Genomic DNA, 10950 nt, shown 5'->3' with positions numbered 1-10950 from the left:
TTATTTGTTTGCCCTCCATTTGTTTATTCTGTAAACTCTTTTCAGCACTCCTGTGCAGGAGGCTTGCTGTCTAGCGCCTAGCTCTGGGGAAACCGAGGTGAACAGACACAGCCCTTGGCCTCTGGGATTCATGGTTGAGGGGGAGATGCTCCCTGAGTGTGGAAATCCAGAGGCAGAGGGGTCCACAGATGGTGAGAGCCTCTCCACCTGGTCGTGGAAGCCCTTACCTGTCATTCCAGCCCTGGCTCCGGAACCTAGTCTTGCTAAATTTGTGGATTTCAGCCTGCAGATTTTAGGAAAACCTAAGGTTTGGGACTGGGGAGGGGGGCTCTCCATTGCCTGATGACAAAAGGCAGGGTCGCAGATGAACAGGACTAGAGGTTTTGGAGTCTCACGGGTCTGCATTTGAATCCTAGTGGTGTGAGCCTGCAAGTGTCACTTAACTTCAGTTTCCTTTCCCCTGGCTGGCGTGGCCTGTCTCTCAGAGCATGTTAAGTGCTAATGCTGTGCAAAGCATGTTACACCTTTAATTCGTTTTGTTCTCAGAACTGCTGTGTGGGGATCACAGAAGGATGGCTTGGAAGGGGCAGGGCTTGAGGAAGTCCAAGTGTGTGAGACGGTGGTTCTCAGTTGGGGTGGGGGATTTTACCACCTAGGGGACATTGGGTGATGTCTGGAGGCATTTTTGGTTGTTGTGCCTGGGGACATCTAGTGGTAGAAGCCAGGGATGCTGCTAAACACCCTGCAATGTACAGGACAGCCCTCCCACCCTGATAATGAATGATTGGACCACAAGTGTCAGGGATGCTGCCGTTACAAACTGTGCTCTAGGAGAAGCAGGGCTGGCAGTGAAATTAGGGGACCAGCTTTCATCTCAGTTGCGGGGCAGAAGGCTAGTCTAACCAGGGTATGACTGACTCTAGGGCCCCTTTCTGCAATATGGGATGCCTGTGCTGCATCCTCGGGGTGGTCCTTCTGCCCTGTGGTTCCACACTACCCCCTACTCTTAGAGAGGGTCTCTATTTGGGCAAGCGTCTTGGTGAGCCAGTGGAACAGGAGGTTGGGGATGAATCCTCCTCTTGCCTCTAAGCTACAGGACTGAGAGCACAGAGTGGAGCCCCCCAGTCCCAAATTGGAGGTGCTGCCACAGGTTCTCATGCTGGGCTGTACTTTATAATCATCTGATGAATGGGCCCCGCCCCACACCGATTCATCCAGAATGGCTGGGGCATCTGCTGTTTTGGATAGCTCCCTAGGGGGTTCAGTGGGGCTGCCAGTCAAGAAAGCATTGGCCTTGCCTGACCGGTCCCTGCAGCAACCCCCGGTTGTCCTCTGTGTCCCACAGGGAAGTGTCACTCTGTAGGTGGAGAGGTCCCATCTGCTTCGGGGGAGTCTGGATGTTGGCAGGTGCAAGATGTCAGACAAGAGGAGGGGTCGCCCTGGATGAAGGGAGAGGGCTGTTGACTGATTTTCCTGCTGAAAGGGAGTCCAGGAGCGAGAATGGAAGGTGAAGAAAGGGGAGCCAGAGAAATGGAGGGAGCAGGGACCAGGTGGGGACCAAGGCCAGTGGGTTTGCCTTGGTGGGGGGTGTCCTGCTGCCCCACTTGGGGCTGTTTGCCTAGCTGCAGTGGGAACCCCATCAATCTTCAGTATGTTTTCAGTGTGTCTGTGAGTGGGATTTCATGTGTGTGTATGTGTGTTTGTTTGTGTATAAATTGAAGAAGGAGCAGAATTGAGGGGTAACCATAAAGGTTACCACAGCAGTAACTCCACTGGCTGAGGAGGCCATGAGAACATTAACTTAGAAACAAGACATAAAAAACAGATTTCCTTTGTATAGCACAGGGAACTATACTCAATGTCTTGTAATAACCTTTAATGAAAAAGAATATGAAAATGAATATATATGTGTGTGTGTGTGTGTGTATGTGTATGTGTAACATATACATATGTGAGGATTATACAGTGGTGCCCTTGAGAGAGATGGGGAAGGCATAGTAAAAGGGAATTTAGAGTGTGTGCAGAGGAGGCGTGGAGGTAAACGAATTCCTCCCAATGGTGCTGAGGCTGGCCTGGAGGCCAGGGCAGAAGAGGGAGGCTGACTTGGCTTGATGGGCTTCAGTCCCTACCTGCTGCTTTCTGGGAATGTCCCCTGGAGAGGGAGTACTGCCTGGAGACCTGGAGGTGGATGTGAGCAGAGTGGTTGCCGGCTGGGCCAGCCAGTTCCATGTTGGCCTCCTAGGTGTCTCAGCCTCCTGGCCTCCCAACTCAGTATGGTCTGACTGGCTTCCACCTCCCCAGACCTGGAAGTCGTCCTACCTCCAGGAAATACCAGTGAGTGCATCAGGGATTTAGAAGAGAAACATGCTCATTCTTTTTCAAAAATCAGATGCCCCCATCATGTCCCCTAAAGGGTAGAGTCCAATTAACCCAACATTCAAGGCCCTTCCTAAGCTGGTCATTCCTGCCCGGCTCTAGTTCCCAATACTTTAGCTCTGGTTACCCCGGACAACTTGCCTTTCCCCAAAGATGCTAAGATATTTCCAGTGTTTTCGCTCATGTTGTTCCTCAGCTTGTAAAGCCCTTCTCCCAGGTCAGTGGCTCCTCACTCTTCCAGACCCAACGAACTCAATGGTCCCCTTCTCAATGGAACCATGACCCAGTCCCCCAGGCACACTGGTCTTGTTCTTCCTGGAGCCCTTTGTCACTTTTCTATCACCAGACTGTGTCTCCTACTGGTCTGTGAGCCCCAGAGGGTGGACACTGTGTCTTGCACAAAGCAGAAGCGAGGAACTGAGGTTTGGCATGTGGTCGATAACCACGACATAGTATCTCACTGCAGTTCCTTCCATGTGCACTTTGGTCTTACATCTCCATGCCTTTGCACAATGTTATTAGTTTTCTATTGTTGCTGTAACAGAGTTATGCAAACTCTGTGGTTTGAAACAACATAAATTTATTATGTTACATTTCTTGCTGAGCTCCAACTCTGAAACATGTCTGCCTGAGGTAAAATCTTGGTGCTGTCAGGGTTCCTTTTCTTTCTGGAGGCTTTAGGGAAGAATCTATTTCCTTACCTTTGCCAGCTTCTGGACAATGTCGCATTCCTTGGTCCGCTTTCTCCATCTTCCGAGCTGGCAATGTTGCATCTCTTTGGTCATTCTTGTGTAGTCACATGTCCCTCTGACCACAGCCAGGAAAGATTCTCTGATTTCAAGAACCCAGGTGATTAGATTGGCGCCACCTGCATAATCTACCTTACGCTCTCCACCTCAAGGTCCTTCACCTTGACCTCACCTGCAGAGTTCCTTTCGCCATATAAGGCAACCTGTTCCCAGGTGGGGATTAGGACACGGACATCTTTGGGGAGCCTGTTATTGTCTATGACATACAGGCAGTTCCGTCCACCTGGAATTTTCTGACTTCCCTGTGTCTACCTGGCTAACTTGTATGGACCTTTCATGATGCATTTAAATATCCTTCCCCACTCCTTTCCAAGAAACTGTCCCTGCACTCCTTGGGTGCTGGGAGTCTGTCACTCTCTGCTTGAGTTTCTTTTGAGTCACCTACATTCTACCGTAATTATTAGTGTATACGTCCCTCTTCAACTGACAACAAACAAGGTCTTTGGGATTGAGGTCTCTGATTTAGTTGTCTCTATATCCTTAAAACCCAGTTAATGTTGAATATAACAGTGCTCTGTGTCTGTGGAATGAATGGCCAATTATATTTTCTCTTTTTATGCAGTTTTAGAGACAGTGGGATTTAAGGCTTCTATCTTATAATTTAAAAGGAAATCTGATTTCAGCCTAATCATTCCTATAGGACCCCAAGTCTTATCCAAAGGCCTTTTATATCTTAAACATTGTTTTTTTGATTAAACTCTCACTGTTAACATGCTGATGTGTTTCCTTCCATGTTTTTTTCTATGCCCATACTTACGTATTCCAAAATTACATAGCTTTACCTATGGATATTATTACATATTTAGTTTGGTGTATTTTATTTTATTTATGAATTTATTTATTTTTTCAGTTTGGTGTCTTTTCACTTAACATTTTATTGTGAGCAATTCTTTCCACCATTAAATGTTTGTGAAAAACATGACTTGTCATGCAAGCTTGTATTTCATTATATGAATGTACCATTTTATGTTCATGATACATACATTTTATAAATATACTTAACCATTTCCTTTTGTTCAACATCTGGGTACCTTCTAATACTTCTCTATTATAATGAATCCTCTGATGACTGTCCCTTTACAGGAATCTTTGTTCATATCTTTAATTATTTCCTTGGATTGAATTTCTAGGGCCAGAATCATATGGCCAAAGGATATGAACTTTAAATGACTATTTCAAAGAAGATTGGACAAATTTACTCCTATCAGGAAATATGTCATCTCAACTTTTGACATGTGCTAATGAACATTTCTTAACAGGAAACAACTTTGTGTATTTCACGGGTAAAGAATCCTGTCTAATAGTTATTTTAATGTACATGTCTGTATTAGTGAGGGTTTGTATTTTTGTTTATTAGCCATGCATTTATTTTTTTCCTTTTATAAACTGCCTGTTTTTTGCTCCTTGTTCTACTCAGGGTTAATGTTTTTCTCTTATCTGTTTCTATGATATATTTAATGATATTTCTGGTAAACATTTGTTCCCACTTTGTTGTTTAAATGTCTCTTTTCAAATAGGGGCTGGGAGCTGGGCTCATTCAGCGTGGCCTCACCCAGTTTCCTTAGGAAATGACGTTGACCTACATCCTTCTCCAGTGAAGGCAGCCCCTGCTCCCAGCCCCCGGCTGTAGAATCTTTCATTTTGTCTTCAAAGGGAGTTGGACTTTAAGCGTCTTTCTTAGGTCCTCTGGGAGCAAAACCACTCTGCAGGCTTGAAATCGTTCATTTCCCCCATTTCTTTCCTCTCTGCCATTCCTCACAAATAATCTCTGGCAATTATTAAGCATTTTTGTCTCGCTTTCTACTTCTCAGTGCTTAATGATCCTTTACTGGTTCATCAGAGAAGGCAGAATCTTTTCCTCCTTCCTTTGCCTCCTTTGGAAATTCTGGCTTGTAGGAATCTTTCAACAGAATGACGCTCTCAGAAGGGGAGTCGATCCTGGACTATGTCCATCAGCCAGTCTGAATGTTACCAAACTCAAGCTTGGCTGCTCGCTGCTCAAAAGCCAATAATTTGAGAGGCAAGTGTCAGTAGAAAGGAAAGGTGCTTTAATCAGAAAAGCTGGCGATCTGGGGAGAAGATAGACTCATGTCCAGCGACCAACTCTGAAGATTCTGCTCTGCCATGACAGTTTTTAAAGGAGAATAAAAAAAAAAAAAAAATGGTGGGGGGAGGATCTCAGTGAATCATTGAGGCAGGAGGTTGGGTTCTGCATCTTCCTCCTTTCTATGCAGACTGGCTGGCTGTCTCTTCAGACGTTATCTTGCCCACGTGATCTGCCGATCTGCCTGCAGGATTGCTGAGGGGGCTGTTGCAAGTAGAGAGCTAGTCATTCTTCAACGTCTTCATTCTTCATTCTTACTTCATCTAGGAAAAGAATCAACAGGTTAGACAAGGCATGACGTGCATTCAGGAGAGCACAAGACAGGAGGCAGTTGCAATGGCTTGGTGATCTCATTCCTATAATTAGGGTTGTTCAAGGTTAGAGGGGGACAGAAATGGGTGAACGGGAAAGGGCTAAAGAACTCCTTTCATGAATCCAGTCATTTCAGTAAAGGAAACAAAGGCCCAGAGGGTGTGGGAGTCCCTCGGGGTCTTACAGATACTTGATGATGAAAACATACCGCAGCGAGTGAGGACCAAAGGAAATAGACAGTCCTTCTGCTATAGACTGAGTGTTTGTGCCCACACCCTAGATCCATATGTTGAAATGCTAGCCCCCAGTGTGATGGTGTTAGGAGGTGGGGCCTCCGGGAGGTGCTTAGGTCATGAGGGTGGAACCCTCATGAATGGGATTCATGCCCTTATGACAGAAGCCCCACAGAGCTCCCTTGTCCCCTCCTCTGAGGGAGGTTACATTGAGAAAACAGGCATCACTGTGAGCCAGGAACTTGGCCCTCACTGACACCAAATCTGCTGGCACCTCGATCTTGGACTTCTCGCTCCCAGAACAGTGAGGAATACATTTCTGTTGTTTACAGGCCACCCTGTCTGTGACATTTTTGTTATGGCAGCCTGAGCAGACAGGGACAGCCTCCCCCAGAGAGGCAGCAGGCTAAGGGATGTCACAGCCTTGAGAAGCATGTCCTTGCTGGGGTGGCATGTTGTGGTCACAGCTCTACTAACGCATGACCCTTGTCCTCTCTGGGTCTCAGAATCCTCCCCTATGAACTGAGGGGACCTGACGATTGCAGGAGTTCCATCTGGCTTTGCTGGAGGTGGAGCAAGGATAACTTCAAGGGCTGGTGAAGCTTCCTGGGCCTGGAAATATCTAGAGGCACCACTGGCCCTTGGCCTGAAGATGTAAAGGAGGGAGCTGTTCAGGAGCTGGAGGGAGTTGCAGCTGTAGGAGAGGCCGCCAGGAGCAGGGGCTTTGGATTGGGAAGTTGGCCATTGTCTGTGGTGGCCCAGCACGGAGGGAGCCGGGGCATAAGTGCTCCTGCCTCTCTCTCCTCCCGCCCTCCAGCCTCCCTCTGCTGCCTCCCACTGGCTGCATCTCACTGGGAGCCAGAGGGCCAGGGAGCCTCTTGTTATAGCCAAGGAGGCCAGCCTCCTGATGCAGAGCAGAGCGGAGAAGGGGGAGGAAGAGGCTCTCATGGAAGCAGTGAGTATCCAACTCGCCTCTGGGTCCAGGTCGCCCTGCAAGTGTGGGGGCCACCACCTCAAGGGCGAGTACAGGGGCAGCTCTACTGGTTTCTCTGAAGCTGAGCTGGTTTGACTCAGAAATCAGCATGGCCCAGTGGCATCAGACCCCTGCATTTAATTCCTGCCTCTGCCGCTTGCTGGCTGTGTGACCTTCAGCAGATATTGTAGGTGAGTCTCAGGGTCCTCATTGGTCTAGTGGGGACAGTGACAGCTACAACCAGGGTTCCTGTGAAGATTAAATATGATGGTGGTTCACCTCATTCCAAGCCCTGCTCCTAATGGGTTTCTAAATATATTCTCGTGTAACTCTCCCTCCATCCCTGTGTGCTATCCTTATTAGCATCCTTATTTCACAGACAAGGATGCTCAGGGAGGCAAATGACTCACTCGATGTCCCATCCCAGAATACATGGCAGGGCCAAAGCTTACCCCACCCCCCCAGGCTTGTGACAAGTGATGCCAGCTTCCTGGAGAGCCTGAGATACATCAGCTCAGTAAATGACAGTTAATAGTCTTAAAATAACACTTTGTAGATGGACATGAATTAATAACTACTGGGCACTTCCACGCCCCAGGCACTGCATGTATGAAGCACCTTCCTTGAAGTGAGTGACCTCAGCAGTTGGAATTATCAACCCCACAGATGGGGAACTGGGGTCCAGGGAGGTTAAATGCCTTGTCTCAATCCTACTCTTGTGGTCGGTTTAATTTTAAGAGATTTGCAAATTTGGGGGAAAATAAACCCAGTATTATCACTGTGTGCTCTTGGGATTACTAGGTATGGCAGATTTGGGGCAGGGGAAATGGGAAAGTTTTCAGAAAAAGAATGCTGTGTTTTCTCTCCTGGGGGGGGGGGGAACCTATTGGGAATAAAATAAAATACCTACCTCTCAATTTTTCAATTTTTTTTTCCCCTCAAATGTTATATCTCTGATAAGGAGTTAAAAGCTTAGGGTCTGCTGGTGACAGAACGAGGCCGGGGAAGCCAGACACAGGCCAGACGGAATGGGCAAAGTGTCCTATTTGTCCCTTTAATAACTCCTAGGCCAGGGCGACCTGTCACCATGTGCAAGGCAGGGGGAGAAAAATGAGCCAATTCGTTTCTAAGTGGCTCTGTAACTCCAGGGTGTTATCAAGCAGAGACAAAGGACACCCCATAATTCTTGGGCAGGGAATCAGGATCTCCGGGAAGCAGGCACGGATGCTGTCCGGTTCCCCAAAGCTCCCCGCCACCCCGGGATCTGAGCCCCATAAATACACAGGAGGATGGATCTCCCAGGGCCACCGACTTCCCCGTGCTGTTACTGATCGCATTCTTAGATGAGTGGAGACTTTTCGGCCAGAACTAAGCTCTGTGTCTCTTGGAAGTCTTTGCAAGGCCGATAGCTCGGCCGACAGAGAAAGCGGCATCTCTTGTTTCCTTCTCGAGATTCTGCCCAGCAGCTGTGTCCCACGGGAGGGGAAATTAGCGGCTTGTTTGTCCGTGGGCACCTCAGTTTTCCTGTCAAGTTTGGGAGTTTTCCCAGTGGAGAAGAAAGTGGCTTCAGCTGACAGTATCTGTAGCCGTGTTCTCGATCCATAAAACCAACCCTAATTATAATTCCTTGAACAGAAACGCAGAGCGGGTGAGAGGGCCCCTCGCAGAGATTCTCAAACTTTAAAATGCGTGAGTTACCTGGGCGTCTTTTTGGAATGCAGTCTGACTCAGTGGGTCCGGACCGTCCTGAGACTGTGTGTTGCTAACAAGCTCCCAGGAGATGCCGGTGCCGATGCTGCCGGCCCAGGGACCGCGCTCGGAGGAGCAAAGTGTAGAGCCCGCACCCTCTCAGGCTGTGCCTTTGAGCCTTTTCTGTCCTTCAAGGCTGCTTTTAATTCCCTTCCTAGCCCATTCATCTGTCATTTATTAGCCTCTGCTGTGTGCCAGGCCCTGTGGGGGGCTCAAGGGGCAGACGAGGGATGGAACACTGGTGAGAGAGAGCATTGTTCCACAAGCACTGCTAAAGCAGCGTGATTAGCCTTGAATCCTGCTCAGGGACCCCTCCTAGGTGAGGGGCTAAAATTCTACTGGGAGCCTCTGGGAGATGATATTCAAGCTGGACTCTGAAGCGAAGGTGGGAGGCTTCGGGATGTAGAGGGTGGAGGCAGGCAGGGTGAACCTATGAAGACCTGGAGGTTTGAAAGTGTTGTCAGTGGCCAAGGAAACATGAACGCTGGTTGCAAATGCCCCCAGCTCTGAGCTGTTGTTGGTTCGGTGGATGCTGGAGGCTGATCTGGCTCTTACTACCGGGCTGGGAACTCTTTGAGGTCAAGGGCCTTGTCTGGCCTATCTCTGCACCCCCAGCCCTGGCAAACTGCTCCGCAAATACCTAATTAAACTAAAATGAAGCTGATGTGTTTGCTTTTGGCAGAAGGGCTCATATTCTAGTGTGCATCAGAACCTCCTGGAGGGCTTGTTAAAACAGGTTCATAGCCCCCACCCTCAGAGTTTCTGATGTAATAGGGCCCAGAAATTGCATTTCTAACAAGTTCCCCGGCAAGGCTGTGGCTGCTCCACGAACCATCCTTTGAGACTTGCCCCTCAACGTTCAACATTGTTGTTTCCAGTGATGAAGTCCTCTTGCAGGAGTGGAGGGAATGGTTTCAGAGAATACAGTGTGGGTTAATGTAGAAAACATGGCCTTTACAGCTGGATGGACCAGGTTTAATCAAGTTCTGCTATCTGTGCGACCTCAACATGATGCTTCCTTCACTTTCCCCATCTGTAGAATGGGCACACTCACACCCATCATGCATGGGCACACTTACACCCAAGGTGCATTGTGGTAATAAGTGTTTCCTTCCCTTCCACAAAGAAAAAGGCTTTAGATCTGGGCATTGCAGGACAGAAAACAGACACTCCATAATACCAGTCACAGGACTCTTCAGTAAAATTTCAGATGAAACCAACAAAATCCAGCTTAAGAAATAAAAAAGAAATGATTGGCGTGTGTAACTCAGAAGTTTGGGTGTCTGGAGTCAGGAGTGCCTGGATCAGGAATTCAAACGATGCTCTCAGAACTCTCTGTTTCTATCTTTTGGCTCAGATTTCTTCTAAATTGGCCCCATTCTCAGGCAGATTATCTTCTGTAGCAGCTCTGATGGTACAGGCAGCTCCAGAATTTTATTCTGTCACTGTTATGGGTCCTGGGAGAAAAAAGATGGTGTCTCTCCCAGTATCTCTGGCAAAAGCCCCAGAAATTCCTTTGATTGGCTTAGCCTGGGTCATGTGCCCATTCCTGAACCAGTCACTGAGCCTGGAGATGGAGAGCTCTGATTGGCCAAACCTGGCTCATCTGGAGACTTTTAAAAAAGTGAGTGTAGGGAGATTTGTTGAGAATTTCCTCTGGAAAGCTGCTTTGTGGACAGAAAAAAAAGGGGCAAGGAAAGCATGCTGGCACTTAAAAAAATTTTTTTTTTTATTTTTTACAATTTATTTATGTTCATTCATTTATTTATTTTTATTGAAGTATAGTCAATTTACAATGTTGTGTTAATTTCTGGTGTGCAGCATAGTGATTCATGTGTTACACACACATACATATTCCTTTTTATAGTCTTTTTCATTATAGGCTATTGTGAGGTTTTGAATATAATTCCCTGCGCTCTACAGTAGGACCCTGTTGTTTATCTAGGATGCCTGGTGCTTTAAACCTGCCTTGCTTTTAAAGTATTTCTAATTTTGAATCTTCACCATTTTAGAATTCCTCTCCGTCTGCCTGGCTTAATGAGGTTTTCAAAGGACTGAAGAGCTCCTCACATTATAATAGGAGCGAGTGTCACATGGCACTTAGAAAGGGCCGGATAGCGTTTTACCTATCAGTTTACTTATTCTTTTCAAGAACCTTATGAAGTACATACTATTCTTATTCCTTTTCCTGCAGATGAGGAAACTGAGGCACAGAGAGGTTAAATAACTTGCTCAGTGTCACAGAGCTAGTGATTGGCAGCGGCAAACCCAGGCAGTCAAGCTGCCTGTGTGCCTAACTGCTACGTCTACAGTCTATTGCGAATCTTGAAATTTTATTACTGGAAATTCCTTAGAGATGATCTCAGCCAGCAGTACTTCCCCTCACCTTTTTTT

Source organism: Camelus bactrianus, chromosome 12 (genome assembly GCF_048773025.1).
Source record: "Camelus bactrianus isolate YW-2024 breed Bactrian camel chromosome 12, ASM4877302v1, whole genome shotgun sequence".
Lineage (NCBI taxonomy): Eukaryota > Metazoa > Chordata > Mammalia > Artiodactyla > Camelidae > Camelus > Camelus bactrianus.
Note: the sequence above shows the minus strand (reverse complement) of the source record.